Raw genomic sequence first — 19973 nt, 5'->3', positions numbered from 1 at the left:
TAGTAAGAGAGATGGTTCACATTGGAGAAGACTACAGAGTTAGGGAGGGGAAAGCTCACTGGAAGGAATGTAACATCAAGATGAATATTTCATATTTAAGGACCAAGAACCTACAAAAATTAAAGACATATGTGATGAGCAAGTAGAGATAGTAAATGGGCAACAGATCTTTAGATAACCATCATGCTTCCTCTAGTGATGACAATCAGAAGACATTTATTAAGCAACAAAGACAATATTTAACAAGTTAGGCAGTGACTTTACTGACTCACCGTTCTTGTTTCTCGATTCAGCCAAGGGCATGGAGCGACATGTGGTTTTCTCTCTCTCTCTCTGTCATTCTGTGGTCTCCTGCTCCCGGTTGGAAAAAAGTCTTCAGGATCAGTTCAGCACGCACCAGTAAACACAAAGTGTTGCTTTTTCATTCTTTCTAAACCACAACTGACTCCCACAATGGCCTCTTCCATGTTTTATTTGGAGGAATCACATTGAATAAAAAGCTGCTTAGTTCTGTGATTTTGCCCAAGAAAGGGATATTTTTTCTTCATTTGAAGTTGTGTAGGAATGATGACAAGGACTACAATCTAACAGTTTACTATCGAGATCTTCAGCAGCTCCTGTATGCCATGCCTGTAGCCACACTGGTGAGAACTCCCATGCAACCACATAGTCTACTCAACCACTCCAAACACTCTGTGCTGGCGAGGACAGACTTTCTCTCGGCAGATTACGCAGACTGATTACTGCGGCGTAGAAGTCTATGATGATACGGAGACATTTTCTGCGGTGGCTCTTTGCTGAATGTACTGCATGCTCTGCAAAGCCATTTGGTTGTGGATAGAGGGAGCTGCTTGTAGTATGTTCAAAGTCCCATGTGGGGCAATGTCCTTGAACTCCCTGCAGACAAACTGCTGAAATTGTCCTTTGTGGAATCCATGCATGCAAAGTGTCTCTTCAGCTTTGCAACTGGTGTGCCACTCTTCATTACAAGCAAGTAATCAACTTCATACCACCCTGAGAATGAATCAACAAAGGACCAGATGTTATCCCCTATTCCACTCAAATACAACTGCTGTGCTGTGACCATGGAAGATCTGAGATCTCATGAAGGTGCAGTGGTTCTTTGGTTCCATGAGGCTTGAGCGCATTGCATGGTGCACACCTGGACACTTCCCTCTCTACGTTCGTGTACAGTGAGGGCCAGCCCACTGTTTCCTTTGCCCTACACCTAGCTGCTTCAACCCCCCAGGTGTCCTTGGTGGAGTTGCTGGGTGGAGTGTTTCTGCAGAGAGTAAGGGATTATGAACCCTTGACCAGGCAGTCCCAGTCCATCCTGTGCAGTTCACCCTCTCTCAAGACAGAAAAAAAGTGCAGAGCTGGTGGGGAAGCTCCTTTGTCATCACAGGTCATCCTTTCATGATGATATCATGGAGTTGCCTGCCTGTGTGACAGCTTCAATTGCCTCAGTTCTGCAGGATGACAGCAGTTAACTCGTTATAATAGCAATGTCCTCCTCATGGTCTGGTTGCTCAGTGGTGGGTAGTGAAGAAGGGAAAGGGTTAATGTTTTTTTTTGTACTCAATGTATTTTGTGCCTAAAAGGTTGAACTTTGTATCTGGAATGTATCATAAACATATCGTTTACTTGTGGCTAGTCACCCCTTTGTTTATATTGCTCCTGGTAGTACCATAAACCATTTGTTCATGTCTTTCATCTTTTACTTTTAGTATAAGCCATTTGTTCATGGTTCCCTCGCTTGTTTATATCATTCTGATAAAACAGACAGTTAAATATAGATGTTAGGGGGTAAGTCTTTCTTTCCCGTGGGCTTGTCTATGACTTAAACAGAGGAAGCAGCGACCAAATGGTAGAGTGCGAGAATGGCCGTTTGAAGGAGGACTCCCACTGGGACAGTTGCACTCAGTCACTTCAAAGGAAACGCTGCGGGAAGAGCAGGGGACCAGAGGTGACACCTTGACTGCAACGACCAGAAAAATTGTGCTTTATGACCCAAGGATACCAGATGGTCTCTAACCATGATCCAGAGACTATCAGAAGCTGTTAAAGGAACTATAATTTATGATCAAGGACTGTTAACTGGATTTTGCTTTATGGCTTGTATTGGGAACCCTGATGTATAAATATCCACGCTTCTTGTGTTCAGAGACAACTTTGGCTTCCGCTTTCAAGGGGTCAAGTTCTCCCATAAGCTTATGAGAATAAAGCATGACTGTATTTTGACTCATACCAGCCTATAGAGGTATATTTTCCGACTTCAGGTAGGTAAGCCCTGGAGAGGGCATTGGCGATGTAAAGCTCCTTACCACACTTGTAGATCACTCTGAGGTTGCAGTGTTGTAGCTTGAGCATTATCGGCTGCAGGCATGATGGTGCAGTATGGAGAGACTGCTTAAGGATGGTGATGAGCTGCTGATCAGTTTTGACATTGACAGCGTGCCCGTAATGCAAACAAAAGCATGGAATTTCTGACTGGCGAAGACAAGGGAAAGGAGGTCCTTCACGGTCCAGGAATCATGAGGTTCTGTGTTGGCGAGAGCCCTTGATGCAAAAGCCACAGGTTGGCCATTCTGGATACAGACCGCTCTGAGTCTGTGCTGAGAGGCGTCTGCTGAGAAGAGGACATGTGCTCAGATGTTGAAGTATTGTTGAACATGAAGAGTCGACAGTTTGTTGAACGCAACATTGTGGTGTTCCAGTCAACGCCATTCTATATCCAGGTGGGGAAGTGGACGGGGGAATCCTGTTACACCCTCATTAACAGGGAATAAACTTTGATAGATAATTCATCATGCTGAGGAAATAGCATGGGGCAGGCGATAGCCTACTGATATTATCACTAGACTATTATTCCAGAAACTCAGCTAATGTTCTGTGGACTCGGGTTCGAATCCCACCACAGCAGATGGAGGAATTTGAATTCAATAAAAAATACTTGGAATTAAGAATCTACTGAAGACCATGAAACCATTGTCGATTGTCAGAAAACCCATCACTAATGTCCTTTAGGGAAGGAAATCTGCCATCCTTACCTGGCCTATATGTGCCTTCAAAGCCATAGCAATGTGGTTGACTCTCAACTGCCCTCGGGCAACTAGGGATGGGCAATAAAATGCTGGCCAGCCAGCGGTGCCCATGTCCCACAAATGGACAAATAAACATCCTCTGGTCCTGATTGTGTGCAGACCAAATGCAAATGTACATCATGTTCTTGCATTGTACGAGACGTTATCAATAATGATTTCTCAAGGTTGCCCTGTTACGAGCTGTTCCATAGGCCACTGGTCGACCTCACTACCAATGGAGATACCATAGGGCCTGCAGAGAAACCTATATCTGCCCACCAGAGATGTGAAGGAAGTGAGCTTTGAAGATTCTTCATCAAGTGGGATTTGCCAAAATCTGTATTTTGCTTCTATGATGCTAAAAACCTTAGAACTGGGCATGTCGGCTATGAACTGTTTAATCGTCTTCATAGGATGGTGGGATCTCAGAAGTGCTTTATTTAGGTAAACTGGGTCAATCCAGATCCTGATTATGCTGTCTTTCATTACCACAGCTATACCACAGAAAACCATTCCGGGGCCTCCTTTATGGGGCTATGACACCCAGTTTTGTAATTCTGTCCAATTCATCGACTATCTTCTGTTTCATAGCAAGGAGCACTCTTCTTGGAGTACAGACAGTGGGTGGTGATGAGTCATCCAGCCTCGTGTGATATATGAGGGGCAGCTTCCCAATAATATCACAAACAAGTCTTTGTATGCCAGCGTCTCTGGGGCTTGGTGCTGTGGGGTGTGCACATCCAGCCCAAGGTGGATTAGCCCCAGTGTAATGCTGTCCTGGAGACCTAGCAATTGTTTAGCGTCCTGGTCGTCTACGTGGATCTGGAACTTGCCCTGTGCGCAGTACAGGGTGACTATGCCTTCTGTACGTATGATATGTTTGCCATTTACAACAGGATTTACTTTAGAGATGGAATCTTGTGCAACACAAAACTCAATTTCCCACAGAAGCAGCTTTGATAAAACATTGCATTTTGCCCCGGTGCAGTGATCGTGGTGTCTGTCTCTTTAAGACAGCACAACATTGGCTTCAGGGACCAACGGGAACTGAGAGCAAGTGATCAAGTGCAGAATCAGTGAGCAGCCATGTCATAAGCATATAAGATCTGGCAGCCGCGGGCTGCAATGCCCTATACCTGATTTCTCTTTATCAATAAATACTGTTTGTTTCTAACAAACCCTGAAGTGTCTGGACGTTGCCCGTGGGATGGCATGCTATTACACCCGGTATCCATTTTGACCTTCAGTTTGGCATTGCTGTTAGCAATGTTTAGCGTTGTAAATATATCCCTTTTCAGTGAAAAAGTCAACACTTTTACAGTAAAATATTTTCAGGGCTTAAAGTTTTGACAGTTTTGATTTATCTCCAGCGCATTCACTTAGTTTACATGCTGAATCTTGGAAGGATAACTGGATGCAACATATCTTGTGATAGCGGCAAGTTAATGTGGCTTTGAACTGCAACACCTAGCAAAGTGATTCCATTTGCCACAGTTATTATAACACTTGCTGAATGCAAAACACATGCTTTTTTGTGGGTTCTGGCCACTGCAATTCAGGCAGGGTGTGTTCTGTACTGAGAAAATTTCAGTTTCTCATCTTATAGAATCCCTACAGTGCAGAAGGAGGTCATTCAGCCCATTGAGCCTGCACCCACCATAATCCCACCCAGGCCCTATTCCCATAACCCCACATATTTACCCTGCTAATCCCCCCTGACACTAGGGTCACTTTTAGCATGGCCAATCAACCTAACCCGCACATCTTTGGACTGTGGGAGGAAACTGGAGCACCCGGAGGAAACCCACGCAGACATGGGGAGAACGTGCAAACTCCACACAGACAGTGACCCAAGGCCAGAGCTGAACCCGGGTCCCTGGCATTGTGAGGCGGCAGTGCTAACCACTGTGCCACCGTGCCATCCCTTAATTCCTTAGTGCCCCACTTAGACTGTTCAGTCAACATACAAATATTAATGGTGGATTCCGACATTAGATTTTTGGAGCAACTGCTTGCACGTGGCATTGCTGTTTGTTCCACACTCCATGCAGTCTCTTATCAGTTCATCAGTGAGAGTATCAACTATGTACTTTTTTTGCCAGAACTTTCAGTGTTGAGACATAAGATTGTGTTGATTCAACAGGTTTCTGATTAACTGTGTTGATAATGTGTCTGTCCATGATGACATTTCTTTCATGGGTGTGCATATTTGTTCTAATATTTTGAGCTTAGGGTCCTCTTGGACTTCCCCCTCCTGGAATACAAGGGATTCCGATTTCTCCACAGCCTCTGGGCTGCCAGGTTTAGCAACGTGCAGGCTTGGACTTTCTTCAACTCAGACAGACTGGCACGGCAGTATACATGTCATTCCTTCGCAAACTTCTTCCAACTGTTGGCAATGTTCTCATCAAAAATGAGCTAGTCAATGTACCAAAGTCCTTGTACCATCCCATCCACTCCTGTCACTATGTAATATAAGGGGACTGTGTAGGAATGATGACAAGGGCTACAACTTTAACAGTTTGTGACCAAGGTCTCCAGCAGCCATGCCCAGAGCCACACTGTGAGAACTCTAGTGATTTAACTCAGGAAACATCCATTAAACAACAAAAGTAATACTTAACAAGCTAGGTAATGACTTTACTGGCTCAACCCAGTTCTTGCTTCCTAATTCAGCACTGGGTGACATATGGTCTGCTCTCTCAATCAGTTCTGTAAGTCCTCTGCTCCTAGCTTGGAAGCAATCTTCAGTTTCAAATTTAGCACATGCCTGGCAGCTCAAGGCTGATACCTTTGAATTCTTTCCAAACCACAACCCGTGTGCACGATCATTCATGTCCTTGAATTTTGATTGGTTCGAGCAGCACATGATCAGTCCCTGATTGGTTTACGTGGTGATTGGTCAGTTTCTGACTGGGTCTTGAGGAAGATGGTCATCCATTGATGTCATTTCCTATTGACTCCTGATTGGCTCTCTGGATCTATTACTGGTGGGACCATCCCTCTCTTTTTGGCCCATCCAAATAAATTAAATCAAATTAACAAGGGGACAAATTAAAAGGGGCGGCTCCCAAAAGGAGGGGAACCACTCAAAACAAAGGACAAGGTGGACAGGAAACCTAAAACATCAAATCAAAATGTGATTTAAGGGTCAACAGGCAACCCCGTCCTTCCGGTGCCCAGCGGGCACGGAAGGTGTCAACAGTACCTTCGGACACTGCATGCTCCTTCTCAAGGGACACCGGGCCACAAATATAGCTGCGGTAGAGGGGCCCCTTTCATTATAGTCTTTTCTGTTATTTTTGTGACTTCTAATTACTTATTTTAATGACTTCTACTCTGATAGTGGGGTCTTAAGTTAGTTTTGGTGTCCACTCATTTGGAATAAGAGAGTGTGTGATGTCTAGCTCTAAAGATTAACATTTGGGCTTATTATTACAAATGTTGAATTGATGTGTAGGTATTCTGTGAAATTCTCATTAGGACAGGCATCTATCAATATCTTTTGGTTATGGGATCAGTTTCATTTTTAAATGTTTTTCAAGTGTCTGCCTGTACTTGGTACAAGCTAACTAAAACTAACAAATTTACTGACATTACATCGTCTACATAAAATACAAATTCCTTTAGAATAGCCTTCTCCTATACTGAAGGAGGAGGCAGAATATTTCTATGGTTATTACATCGACCATAGAAATAATTGGTGTGATGTAATTAAAAATACAGAATGATTCATTACATGTTCATAAGAAATAAAAGTCAAGAGAACCACTTAGTTACAAAAACTGATCACAGAACTGAATCCTAAGCCTGATACACAACCAAAGATGGTTACACGTTGTGAATGAAAGTGACAGCTTCTTCTCTTTTTCACAAGGACTAAACAAATTCTCAGAAAATTTGACTAATTATTTAGAACCTTGCAGCTGTTTTGCTTAACACAACAGACTTTTAAATGCAATCTGATAAGTGTTAATTGTCCAGGACATAGCTAGAGCCCCAGCTTAGCTCAGTTGGCTGGACAGTTGGTTTGTGATACAGAGCAATGCCAATAGTGTGGGTTCAATTCCCATATTAGCAGAGGCCATTCATGAAGGCTTGCCTTCTCAACCTAGCCCCTTGCCTGAGGTGATCCTTAGATTAAAATCACCTGCAGCCTAAGGGACACTGGCACCTTTAATTCTTAAATCTAAATTTTGCTACGTGATACAAAATACCATGAGGGCAATTTCAAATCCTGTAGAAGAATCCGTATCTATTTTTTAATGGACCATAAGAAATATTTTTCTACCTAAGCATTGGTCATCAAGAGAGAATTTAAAACCATTTCAGAACATGCCCAGACAGGATGGACTCTGTTAGCATTTTGATATCTATCAACATCACCTTCTCACCACATCCTCCAATACTATCACCTTCAGAAACACATCTACTTGTGTTGTGAGCCAATCTAATCATTTGCTGAAGGGTTAATTTGGCTTAATGTTTAATCATTTATTTATTTCAGTGGTGAGATCGAACATGCTGTAATTTTCTTTTCTGAAAATGCTGCTTCCTACACTAGAACAAAATGAGTAAGGTGCATTTACCCACAGGAGTGGAACTCTATTCCCTCCTGTTGTGAACACAATCAGCAACTTTAGGACAGGATGCACGATCTCTGCACCCTATAAAGTGAGTGAGAAGTTTAACAACACCAGGTTAAAGTCCAACAGGTTTATTTGGTAGCAAAAGCCACACTCGAAAGCTTGTGTGGCTTTTGCTACCAATAAACCTGTTGAACTTTAACCTGGTGTTGTTAAACTTCTTACTGTGTTTACCCCAGTCCAACGCCGGCATCTCCACATCATGACTACCCTATAAAGCGGTCAGGATTCCTCTTCCTGGAGGTGCATACCATATACCCCTCCCCAACAACACCTCCCATCTATGCAGCCTCTTTATTGGAGTAAAACTATTTCTTAGGAGTGATTATCAAACAAAAATAGACACTGCAACACAAAGAATCATAGAATTGTTATGGTTCAAAGGAAGTCATTCAGCCCGTGTGTCTACACTGGCAGTCATGACTTAGTGCCTTTCCCCTACACATTGTTTCTGTTCAAATGCCCTCTTGAATGTCTCAACTGAACCTGCCTCCACCACACATCCAGGCAGTGTATTCCAGACCTCAAGCACTCGCTGTGTGAAAAAGATTTTTTCTCATATCACATTTGCTTCCTTTGCAAATCAGATATTAGGACAGATGACAAAAAGATGGGTCAAAGGGGTACACTTTAAGGAGTAACTTCAAGGAGGAGACAGAAATGGAGTGGCAGAAAAGTTTTTTAAGGGACTTCCAGAAGTTGGAGCCCAAGCAGCTGATGTCACAACCACTAATTGTCATAATTGCCCAAGTTCATGGATTTTACAGGTAGAACTTTTAGTTGTAGCAAGAAAACTTTTTGGATACAGGTTAAAGTGCTAAATGGGAGATAAATGGAAACACTTGGTTGATGAACTGGTATATAGAGCTGGGGGTTGTCTTTGACTGGTGCAGACATGATGGGCTGAAGGGCCTTTTTCTGTGCGGTATATTCTATGACTCAATATAATACAGTTCAGAGTTGGTTATTCAACGGTTCAGAATGTTTATTCAATTCGGTCAGTGTTGGGAAGGTGAAAGCATTAAAAACAGCAGGTGGCCTCCAGTTAGCCGGGGAACTGCAGACAATCGGGATTTTATGGTCACTTGTCCCAAAACCGTAAAATCCCTGCCGAAGGCAGCGGACCTTCCCATGCTCCGCCCCGCGCTCGTTCTGATTCCCAAGCTGGGCGGGCCAGTAATATTCCAGCAAATAAGTCTGGGAAGAATTACCCGGACTTCACTAGATATTTAAATGTGAATCCCAGAATCAGAAAGTTTGATGTTGAAGCTAAAAGTTAATTTTAAAAATCTATTGGACATTTCAACCAACCCCAGCTGCCACAGGCTTGAGTGATTCAGGGTGGAATTCTGAGAAGATGTGGGATATTGCCAGAAGTCTTTAGGTTTGAGGTAAAAGCACTCAGTTTGGTTGGTGTGAGCCCCGAGTTCAGCAAAAGGAAAGAGTCTGCTCAGAGCAGCTGTAGACCAGAAGCAAAAGGGCTTTCAGCAACCTGGGGTATTAATGAGGTGGAGGCAAGAAGGCAGTGAAACTCACATTTGAACTGAGAAAACCACAGACGTGAGGATTGAAGGGTCGCTTAGCCAGAATCTAATGGAAGGATCCTCATGAAATGTCATTTCTTGGAGAAAAGTTGGAACACCTGGGAGAAATTAAAGTCAATTTCTTGATGCTGCGGCATTTGATTTGACCCAGGAAGTGAAGGAACCTTCAACAGCCTAATAAGTAGCAATAGCTTTCTGGGGAGAAGGATAAAGTGGAGATTTAGTTGAGAATTGTAGTCTAAAGTAAACGGGAATGCGTTTTATTATGCATTTTTGATGCAAGTTAAAAGGATTCACCAAAATGTAATAATGTTTGCTTTACTTGTTTTGTGTACTGTAAAATTAATTTGTTTTAAACTGTGGAATCTTGAGGCACAATTTCTTTGAGTTGATCACTGTGTGTTCAAACTTCTCTTTAAATGTTAATGGTGGCAAACAGGATCACAACACAATGGGTGGAGTGAAGAACAACAGGGCCGGAAGGAGAGGAACACATTGACCTTGGAGACTGGTGAAGCTGTAGTGAGCTCTCAGAGATAAGGAAAGGTGCAGTCATAGGAAGAATTCGAAACAAGGGTGAAAAGTGAAGCATTGCCAGACCAGCTGCCAATGCAGGTCAGCAAGCACAGGGGTGATGGGTAAACTGGACTTTGTACAAGTTAGAATACAGGAAGCAGAACTTTGGATGATCTCAAATTTATGACAAGTGCAAGGTGGGAGACTAGCAGGAGAGCACTGAAGATTTGTTTTACTCTTTCATGGATGTGGATGTCACTAGCTCGGTCAGTATTTGTTGCCCATTCCTAATTGCCATTCAGAAAGTGGTGGTGAGCGATCTTCTTGAATCGCTGCAGTCCATGTGGAACAGATAGGCCAACAGTGCTATAAAGAAGAATTCCAGGGTTTTGATCCAGTGACCGTGAAGGAACAGTGATAATGATCAGAAGTCACAATGGTGTGCAGCTTGGAGGGAAGCTTACAGGCAGTGATGTTCTCATTATTCTTCCCCCTTTGTCCTTTCAGGTGGTAAAGGTCATGGACTTGGAAGGTGCTGTTGAAGGAATTTTGGTGCGTTGCAGCAGTATACCTTGTATCTGTTACACCTGGCTGCCGCTATGTGTTGGTGGTGCATAGAGTGACTGTTTAAGGTGGCGGATAGGGTGTCAATCAAGTTTGTGCTGATTGATATCACACTTCTTGAGTATAGTGGAAACCAAGTGGAGAGTATTCCACCACACTTCTGACTTGTGCCTTGAAGATGGTGGATGGGTTTTGGGGAGTCAGGAGGTAAGTTACTTGCTGCAGAATTACTCCTCTTTGACCAGCTCTTGTAGCCACAGTAATTATATGGCTGAGCCAAGTCAGTTTCTGGTCAATGGTATCTCCTAAGAGGTTGATGGTGGGTGATTTAATGATGGTAATGCTATTGAATGTCAATGGTTTGATTCTCTCTTGGAGATGGCCATTGCCTGGAACTTGTATGGCGTGAATGTTACTTGCCACTTGTCAGCCCAAGCCAGTCTTGCTGCGCATGGCCACGGACTGTTTCAGTATTTGAGGAGTCGCAAATGGTGCTGAACATTGTGCAATCATCGTGAACATCCCCACTTCTGACTTCTGATGGAGGGAAGTCATTGATGAAGCAGCTGGAAATGGTTGGCCTAGATCATTGTCCTGAGGAACTCCTGCAGTGATGTCCTGGAACTGAGATGATTGGTCTCCAACCACCACAACCATCTTCCTTTGTGCTAGGTATAACTACAACTTGTTCGGTTTTTACATTCATTGTTAACTTTTTTTTGGCATTGTATAGGATTTTTTTCTGCTCACCTATTTCACATTGACTTCAATTTTTGTTCAGGTCCCTTGAAGCCACAAGTTTAAATGCTGCCTTGATGTCAAAGGTTAGCACTCTCACTTCTTGAGTTCAACTCTTTTGTCCATGTTTGAACCAAGGCTGTAATTAGGTCAGGAGCTGAGTGGCCCTGGCAGAAGGCAAACTGAGCTTCAGGTGAAGTTTTGCTTGATAGCATTGTTGATGACACCTGCTGTCACTTTGCTGATGATCGAGAGTCGGCTGATGGTTGGCAATTGGATTCGTCCTGCTTTTTGTGGACAAGACACACCTGGGTAGTTGTCCACAGTGTCAAGTGGAAATAGTCAGATGCCAGAGTTGTAACTATACTGGAACAGTTTGGCTAGGGCGCAGTGCCTTCAGCCATTTCATAGTAGGAGAGTCAAGTCTAACAGAAGCACATTGGAAGCACAGCGGAGGATTTCAGCAGCAGACGGCAGGCAATGTTATCCCTTAACACATCCCTATGAAAGGAAAGACAGGTTGATGCCATGCAGTCACTGGGCACACATTGCATTTGATCTACAGCTGCAGTGACCCATCCCACCTACATGGCAAGACTGCCCAACCTAAAAGCACTATCAGGAAGTTGGGAATTACCCCGCGCACCAAAATGCCCATCATGTCACCACCCAACCGTATCCTAAACATTTAAAATATTAAATATGCCACCAGTGATCTTCTGTAAATGCTGTGTTGAAGAATGTTACCATACAATACCAACACTCGCTCATGGTTTTTCATTTCTGCAAAAGGTTTACAATATTTAATTGCTGCCCTACTTTATTTCATTATGTTAACTTTTTTTTGGCATTGTATAGGATTTTTTTCTGCTCACCCATTTCAAGCAGCATTTTTCATATTTGCAGGAATGTTTGTGCACCAAAAGATGGGAAATACATTCCACACTAAAGGAAGAGGGATTCCGGCACAATTCCAGCTAACTACCTACAACGCCACGTAAACAGAAGGATGCGGAACCATCCTGAGAAACTGGGTTCACACACTGTTCTTCACCTAACTGCAAGCAAGTGAATGAAGGCATAATGTTTAACCCTGCTGATGTACTATAAATCAACTCCAATCCTATTCTCACATGTTTGAAACATGGAGGGGGGAGGTGGGGGTGAAATTGGATTAGGCCCAGAGGTAGACCCAGGGGCTAAATGCGCTGCTGAGTTGCTGCGTGCCTCAGCAGGTGGCGCAGCTTTGTGAGGAACTGGCACCACTTAAAGCCGGTCTGCATTAATTCAAACCAGTCCATAGGCATTAGAAAGGAAGTGTATATCTGGCTGCAGCAGTTCCAGAACGGATTGTGGAAGGTGTTTTGAGCAGGAAGTGTGAAAATGATGCAGAGGAGAGGAGAGAATGTGCCAAGATTCTCTGACACAGCACTAAAAGCTTTAAAAGGTGGTGAATAGGAGAGAGGTGCTCTACCTACTGGGACCAGGAGGCCCTTCAGACAAACTTAGAGAAGGAGCACATAGCCAATGCTATCAATGCAAGCAAGTACCTGGGTGCAGCACAGGAAGAAGTGCAACGACCCCTTACAGGCAGTCAAGGTCAGTGAATACATCTTAAAATGACATCCGTACAAATCAACCACGAGCCTCACACCCTGCTCCATTCGCTAACTTTCATCAAGCTCATACCTCACACTCAGAGTATCACCTCACTCTTTCACTTAGCACTGCTGCAAACCTCACACCCACATACATCAGTTTGCACACACTGACATCTGTTCAAATGACAGCCACTTCCCCCAAACATACCACTCTTGCTCCTGCAGGGTACAGTGGCACAAGCCTCAGAAAGCAACATCTAACCAGTGAGGGGCAGCCACAGCTGCATGTCCTCACCCTGATAGTGTAGATGGTGCTGGCAATCGTTGGTGCAATCACAACTAAGGGCCGTGGTTAACAATCGAGTTGAAACCATGGAAAGCGGCAGTATTCCTGCCTCATTCGCTTTCACAGACTCCACTTGTTCCCCATTCCAAATTTCAAACTACAAACAGTGCAGACATGTAGTTCTTGCTTCCATCATCTACCCTTGTACATTTATGCTATTTTTATATATTAATTCATGATATGAGTGTTGTCGACGAGGCCAACATTTATTATCCATTCTTAATTGTTCTTGAAAAGGTAGGTGGTGATGTGTCACCATCTTGAACAATTGTAGTCCATGTGGTGTAGATACAATGACAGCAAAAGAATGGAAATATTGGGGGCGATTCTCCCAAAAGTGCTGAATTGGTGGGAAAACTGGTCGAGATCACGACTTCAGACCCGAATCTCCCCACTCTGTACAATGCTGAGGTCGCAATCGTGAATCTCATTAAAAGCTCAGGGGGCGGGGCCTATTAACACCAAAGAGTCTGAAATCGTCAGGATGAGCGGGAACCCGTGGATACGCACATCGCTGGGAGATCATTGAAAAGACCTCCCAGCATCCAGATCACTGCCATCCAACCGCCACAGACATCGCTGGCCCCCACAACTCCCCCCACAGACATCACTGGCTTCAACAACTTCCCCACTACAGACATCGCTGGCCTCATCTCTGGCCCCCACAGACATCGCTGGCTTCATCACCACCCTCATCACTGGCCCCCACAATCCCTCCCACAGACATCGCTCGCCCCCTCCCCCATACAGGCATCACTGGCCCCCGCCCTCCACACACAGACATGGCTGCCCGCTCACCCCATGCCCCCATGGTTCCAGATAATGCGGGTACCCAATCCCTCCATCCCTGAACATACTGTCTTCATTGCTGCCCTGCAGAGAATTTGTGCTGTGCTGACATGCACAACCCAGCTTGCGATCATTCCCTCTCTTGAATGCGAGCCTTGAGTGTTGCACTGCCCCTGCACACAGCAGCCTATTGAATGGCAGCCAATCAGCACCCTGAATGACACTCAGCTGAAAGCAGCCTTCAAAATCTCTCTCAATTATTTGTCACCAACGGGCCCTTGACTGGCCGCACTCACTGCACCGGCACTCCCCTAATAAGCCAGAGCTGTATATAAGCTGCAGGAATGGACACAGAGCCAGTCACGCCACAAAGATGTCTGTGCACAAACCTGCTCCCAGATTCACAGAGGTCAACCAGGAGCACCTGTTAGATGCCATGGAGGAGAGGTGTGAGTGGATCTTCCCCGGCCAGGGCCCCAACCCAAGGGGTGCATCTGCCACGGCATTGTGGGAGGAGGTGCCAGAAGTGGTGAATGCCAGGAGCCTGACACCGCGTTCTGGCCGGCAGTGTCGGAAAAAACTGTACAACCTTCTTCGAGCAGCAAGGGTGAGTGAGCATCTCACTTGGAAGTTGGCACAAGCTTGGCCCGGATCTCAAACCCATGCTTAGACACCTGAAAGGCATGCAACAAGTGACCCTTCCCCCAGGAACAGAATCTAACCCCTTCCCCCACTCCTCAACAAACACCCTTCAGTGATGACCACTTTCTCTGAAACTGCCAGCACAATGCCCGAGACACAGGCACGCATTGCACTCCATGCACTGCAATAGGTTAATGCTTGCTATCCACCTTATGTTCCCACAGGAAAAGAACATTCACTGTGTATGTGAGATGACACAGACTGGTGGTGGTGTGCCTGACCTGTGGCAGCTGACCAGCATTGAAGAGCATGCCATAGAGCTGGCAGGGGGAGATGGGTCATCTCAAATGGTCACCGACAGCCAGGTCAGCATCCAGCATGCAAGTGAGCAGAAGCGTACCCTCAACCTAGGTCCTCCTCGAAGTAAGATGGACTTCAACCCAGATAAATGCATAGTGGTCCATTTTGGCAGGTCAAATGGGATGAAGGAGTACAATATAAAGGGAAAGACTCTTAGTACTGTGGAAGATCAGAAGAACCTTGGGGCCCGGGTCCATAGGACTCTAAAATCGGCCCCGCAGGTGGAGGAGGTGGTTAAGAAGGCGTATGGTGTGCTGGCCTTTATCAATCGAGGGATTGAGTTTCGGAGTCCGGGGATAATGATGCAGCTATATAAGACCCTCGTCAGACCCCACTTGGAGTACTGTGCTCAGTTCTGGTCGCCTCATTACAGGAAGGATGTGGAAAAGATTGAAAGGGTGCAGAGGAGATTTACAAGGATGTTGCCTGGATTGAGTGGCATGCCTTATGAGGATAGGCTGAGGGAGCTCGGTCTTTTCTCCTTGGAGAGACGTAGGATGAGAGGAGACCTAATAGAGGTATATAAGATGTTGAGAGGCATAGATCGGGTGGACTCTCAGAAGCTTTTTCCCAGGGTGGAAATGTCTGCTACGAGAGGACACAGGTTTAAGGTGCTGGGGGGTAGGTACAGGGGAGATGTTAGGGGGAAGTTTTTCACACAGAGAGTGGTGGGCGAGTGGAATCGGCTGCCGTCAGTGGTGGTGGAGGCAAACTCAATAGGGTCTTTTAAGAGACTCCTGGATGAGTACATGAGACTTAATAGGATGGAGGGTTATAGGTAGGCCTAGAAGGTAGGGATATGTTCGGCACAACTTGTGGGGCCGAAGGGCCTGTTTTGTGCTGTAGTTTTTCTATGTTTCTAAGTGTGATGCTGTATAGAATATTTTGCCTCCCTCCCCCTAATGTGTGTTCTTTATTGCAGCTCTGGACCTAGAGGAACCCGGCCCTTTGGGTGTTGCCGCCGCCCCTGCTGCTCTGGAGCAAACTGCCCGTGACCCCCTGGATGACACCTCGGAGGGAGGCACTGAGGAGTCATCCGAGGGCAGCACCACTGAAGCGGCACCGGCATGTACCACACAACCCACCAACACAGACGATCACCACAGTGGGTACCTTTAGTGTCAAGGCTTCGGGGTCACGAACTGGTGAGCACATCACAGCCGCTGATGCACATCGGGTGGAGGTGGTACATCCGAGGGCTCGGGCACACGGAGGTCTGCCGGAGGCCAGGATTCAGCCATCCCCAAGCCAACTGCTAGGCCACTGGGTTTGTTCCTCCCAAGGCAGGTGGAGATGCATCAGGAAACCCGGGGAGTTGTGGAAAGCCTGTCAGCAACCATGATGCGACTGCAAGACTGTCCAACAGAGGGGAGTCCAACAGAGTGCTGTTGCAGGAGGTGGTGCCGACACAGCGTGAGACCCAGGCCAACACTGCACGGGTGGTGACCGCAGTGGAAAGTCTGACTCGGGGGCCTGTCCTCATGGGCGACAGGGTCCAGGCCATCCTGGAGACACAATGGGCCATGGGCGACTGTGTTTCCAGCATCCAAGAGGCACAGCGTTTGATGGCCATGGGTGTCAGGGGCATGTGGGAGACACTGCTCGCCATGGCTGGGACTCTCGCTGGCATTCTGGAGACACAGCAGGCTGTGGCTGTGAGCCTCGACAACTTAGCCCAGGCTCAGAGGGCTACTGCTGAGGGACTCCAGAGCCTGGCTCGCTCACAGAATGCTGTAGCGGAGGGGCTCCAGAGCTTGGTCCAGTCTTAGAGGTCAGGGCTGAGGGATCATAGATCAAGGGGCAGACTCATCTAGGCCTCCAGGACTGGCAGAGCCAGGTGACGCCGTAGCTTCTGGAGATCAGTCCAGCTACCCTGGTGTCCTATGGAATGTCCCCGGGGCCTCTGGGTACTGCAAGAGAGGAGCCTATGCCAGGGCCTTCCACCCAGGAGATCCCGGACGTCCCAAGACCTTCCGATTCCCCCCCTTCATCACACCAGGGCATCTCGGGGTTAGCGAGATGAATAGGGCAGCACCGAAACCGTGCCATCCGCCAGTCAGCCAGGGCCCTCCAGGTCTTGGTCATGCAGGGGATGTCCGCCAAGGGCATCACAGGCAACAGGGCATGCATCACAGCTGGACGCCTCCACCTCCAATGTTCATCCTGGGGTAGCACCTAGAAGAAGCAATAGACCGCACAAAGTAAGAAAGTTGTAGTTCACTAAGAAGGCACGGGTGAAGGTCACCAGTAGTCAGGGTTTATTCATCAATAATGTTAAGAACACAAACTGTTAATTGCACCTCACAGCTGTGACTAATGTGTCTCTGATCCCCCCCCCCCCCCCCCTCCCCGCCCCCCACCCCCACCGGCAAAGGGCTGAGTGGTCCCCATTTCCAAACATAGAAGTGCTGTCTGTCGTGCCTGGCGAGGACTCAGCCAACTGTTACAGAGTGCCTGCCCTACCTTCCCCAACATCCACCAGACACAGTGCAAGTGCCCCCACCCCCATCATCCATTGGCCAAAAAACATGTGTCCCAAACCCTTAGACAGCGCTGACAGCGTGCATTCGGAGTCAGACTTGAGTTGCACCAGGGGTTGGATCCCAGTGTGCACAACAGCAAGTCGTTATCATCCTCCAGCCTTCAACCAAGACTTGCAACCATTGCCAGCCCAGGCACATTAACAGGTTTGGATGTTTTCTAGGGGATAGGGTGATGGAATGACAGAGGCAGGGGAAGGGTGGTGTGGTGGTTTGAGGGCCCAGGTCTGTTTGGAGGGGGAATAGTGGCTGCACTTGCTCCTGGGGGTGTGGTGAATGTGTGGTGGTTGTAGCCCCCTCACTGCACAGCACCAGCTAGGTGAAGCGGGCTGCAATCAAGGAGTCCTCACTGCCCTTCCCTGCTGGACACCTGCCATTGCCACCGGTCCTCTTTCCTCCAGCTCTTCATGTGGTGGGATGTCTACCTCGCCGCTCCTCCTCCTCCTGTTCCAGCTGCTCTCCCTGCTGCTGGGCAATGTTGTGCAGGGCACAGCAAACGATGATGATGAGTGAAGCACACACAGGGTCATACTGGAGGGCGGCCACAGAGCCGTCCAACCAGCGGAACCGTATCTTAAGCAGGCCGATGCACCACTCTACAATGGACTGGGTGACTGCATGGGCCTCGTTGTAGCGGGTCTCCGCCTCGGTCTCAGGCCTCCGCACAGGCATCATCAGCCATGACCTTAGCAGGTAACCCCTGTCACCCAGTAGCCATCCCGGGAGCCTGGGCTGGTCTTCAAAGACCCCAGGGATGTCCGACTGTCTGAGCACAAAGCTGCCATGGACACTCCCTGGATGGCGTGCATCGACCTGCATGATCCTCATTAGATGGTCGCAGACAATGTGGACGTTCAGGGAGTGGAACCCCTTCCTTTTCACAGATTGCTGCGGTTCTGCATGTGGGGCCCGCAAGGTGTGTCCCATCCACTGCTCCCAGGATATTGGGAATCCCAGCAATGGAAGCCAAGCTGAGAGCCCGGGCCTCCTGCTGTGCACGGCCCACATTGAAATTTATGTAGTGCCCGGGCCTACACATGTGTACGGAGGCCTGGGAGATCCCAGCTAGGTTGCCACTGGGTGCCTGAAATGAGCCAGAGGCATAAAAATTCAGGCCAGCCATAACCTTCACGTCAACAGGGAATGGGTGGCCGCCCCTCCCCTGAGGTGCCAGGTGTGAGAGCACCACACAAAGTGTCGCACTGTGGTCTTGGAGAGCTGCAGCCGGCGACAGCACATCTCCTCCGAGAGGGCCTTGGATGAATTGTGGGGCCTGTACCTTCCTGCCCTCAGCGCACTCTCCCTTCTGCTGGCCCTGCTCACCCATCTGCTGGCCCTCAGTGGCAGCCCCCTGTCCTCCTTCCTGAGGGTCTGGTGGTGGCTGCTCCTGTGGTGGTCTCTCCACGCCGGCCACCTCCTGAGCTGCTGCCTCCTCCTCCTCCTCCCCTGCTGCCACCAACATGGCCAGCTCCAGATCGAGCAAACCGAGATCCATCTGCACAGTGAGGTTTGGAAAGCGCATAGAATGATGGATTATTATCATTGGCTGCATAGACCCAGCACCACCCTAATCCCTCACTTGGACTATATCCCCACTTGTGGGAGCTGGCAACACCACATAATCTATGGTGCCATGCATGACCCGATTAGGGTTGTGTGAGATTCCCAACATGACAAATGCTGGCACAGATTATGCAGGTCGGTGTGCAGCTGTGGACAATGCGCACCATTAAGCCATTGCTATGTGTGCAACTGCAGCATCTGTTACAGGCATGTGTTGCTGGTTCGTGTCACAGGGCAGGGACAGACTGCAAAGCAGCACCAGATGTGTGCCCAGTGACGGCAGATTCTTTGCAGTCCATGTCTGAACCTCTGCACCCCGGCCTGGAGCAGCAGCTGCTTCATCCTCACAGCAGCGGGTTCGGCCTCGGTCAGCACATGGTACACTCCTCCCCCACCCCGGAACACCAGCACTCAGTCATGTCCCTGACCACACCCCAAAGGCAAGACAATGCCACTGCAAAGTGCCCTGGAGGGGAAGGCTGAGCAAGACTCCTTGATGGGGCCTCCCACGCTGAGTGCTGTGAAAATAGAAGCCCCCCGCCCCCCCCCCCCCCGTCCCGATATCACTAGTCCATGGGCCAGCACCTGAAGACAACAGGAAGAAGCCTAGGGCATCTCCAGGGCCTGCCTGCAACATTCCCCACGCTCCACTAGCAGCACTTACCCCCTCACACCAGTTCAAGGCTGCCACGCCAGGTTCAGACTTTTATATATTTACGCTGATTCACGCCAAAGTGAATCACGCCAAAGAGGTGGGAGACGCAAACGTGGGTGGAGATTGCCGTATCGATCCCAATAACTGAGGTATATAAAGTAATGCAAATCAGCGGCACACTGGTTTTCTGCACAGTCCGGCGGCGCCATTTTTTTCCGGTTGGGAGATGCATGCGGGTCGTAAACGCTCACGGAGAAGCCGTAAAATAGCCGACATGCGTATCGCCTGACCCGACCCGACAGAAAATTTGCAGGTCATGATGGGAGAATCGCCCCCATTGTTCCAGGTTAGGATGGTGTGTGATTTAAAGGGGAGTTGCAGATGAT

This window comes from Mustelus asterias, chromosome 9 (genome assembly GCF_964213995.1).
Source record: "Mustelus asterias chromosome 9, sMusAst1.hap1.1, whole genome shotgun sequence".
NCBI classification, from domain to species: domain Eukaryota; kingdom Metazoa; phylum Chordata; class Chondrichthyes; order Carcharhiniformes; family Triakidae; genus Mustelus; species Mustelus asterias.
The sequence above is the reverse complement of the archived record's forward strand: the minus strand, read 5'-3'. Positions refer to the sequence as shown.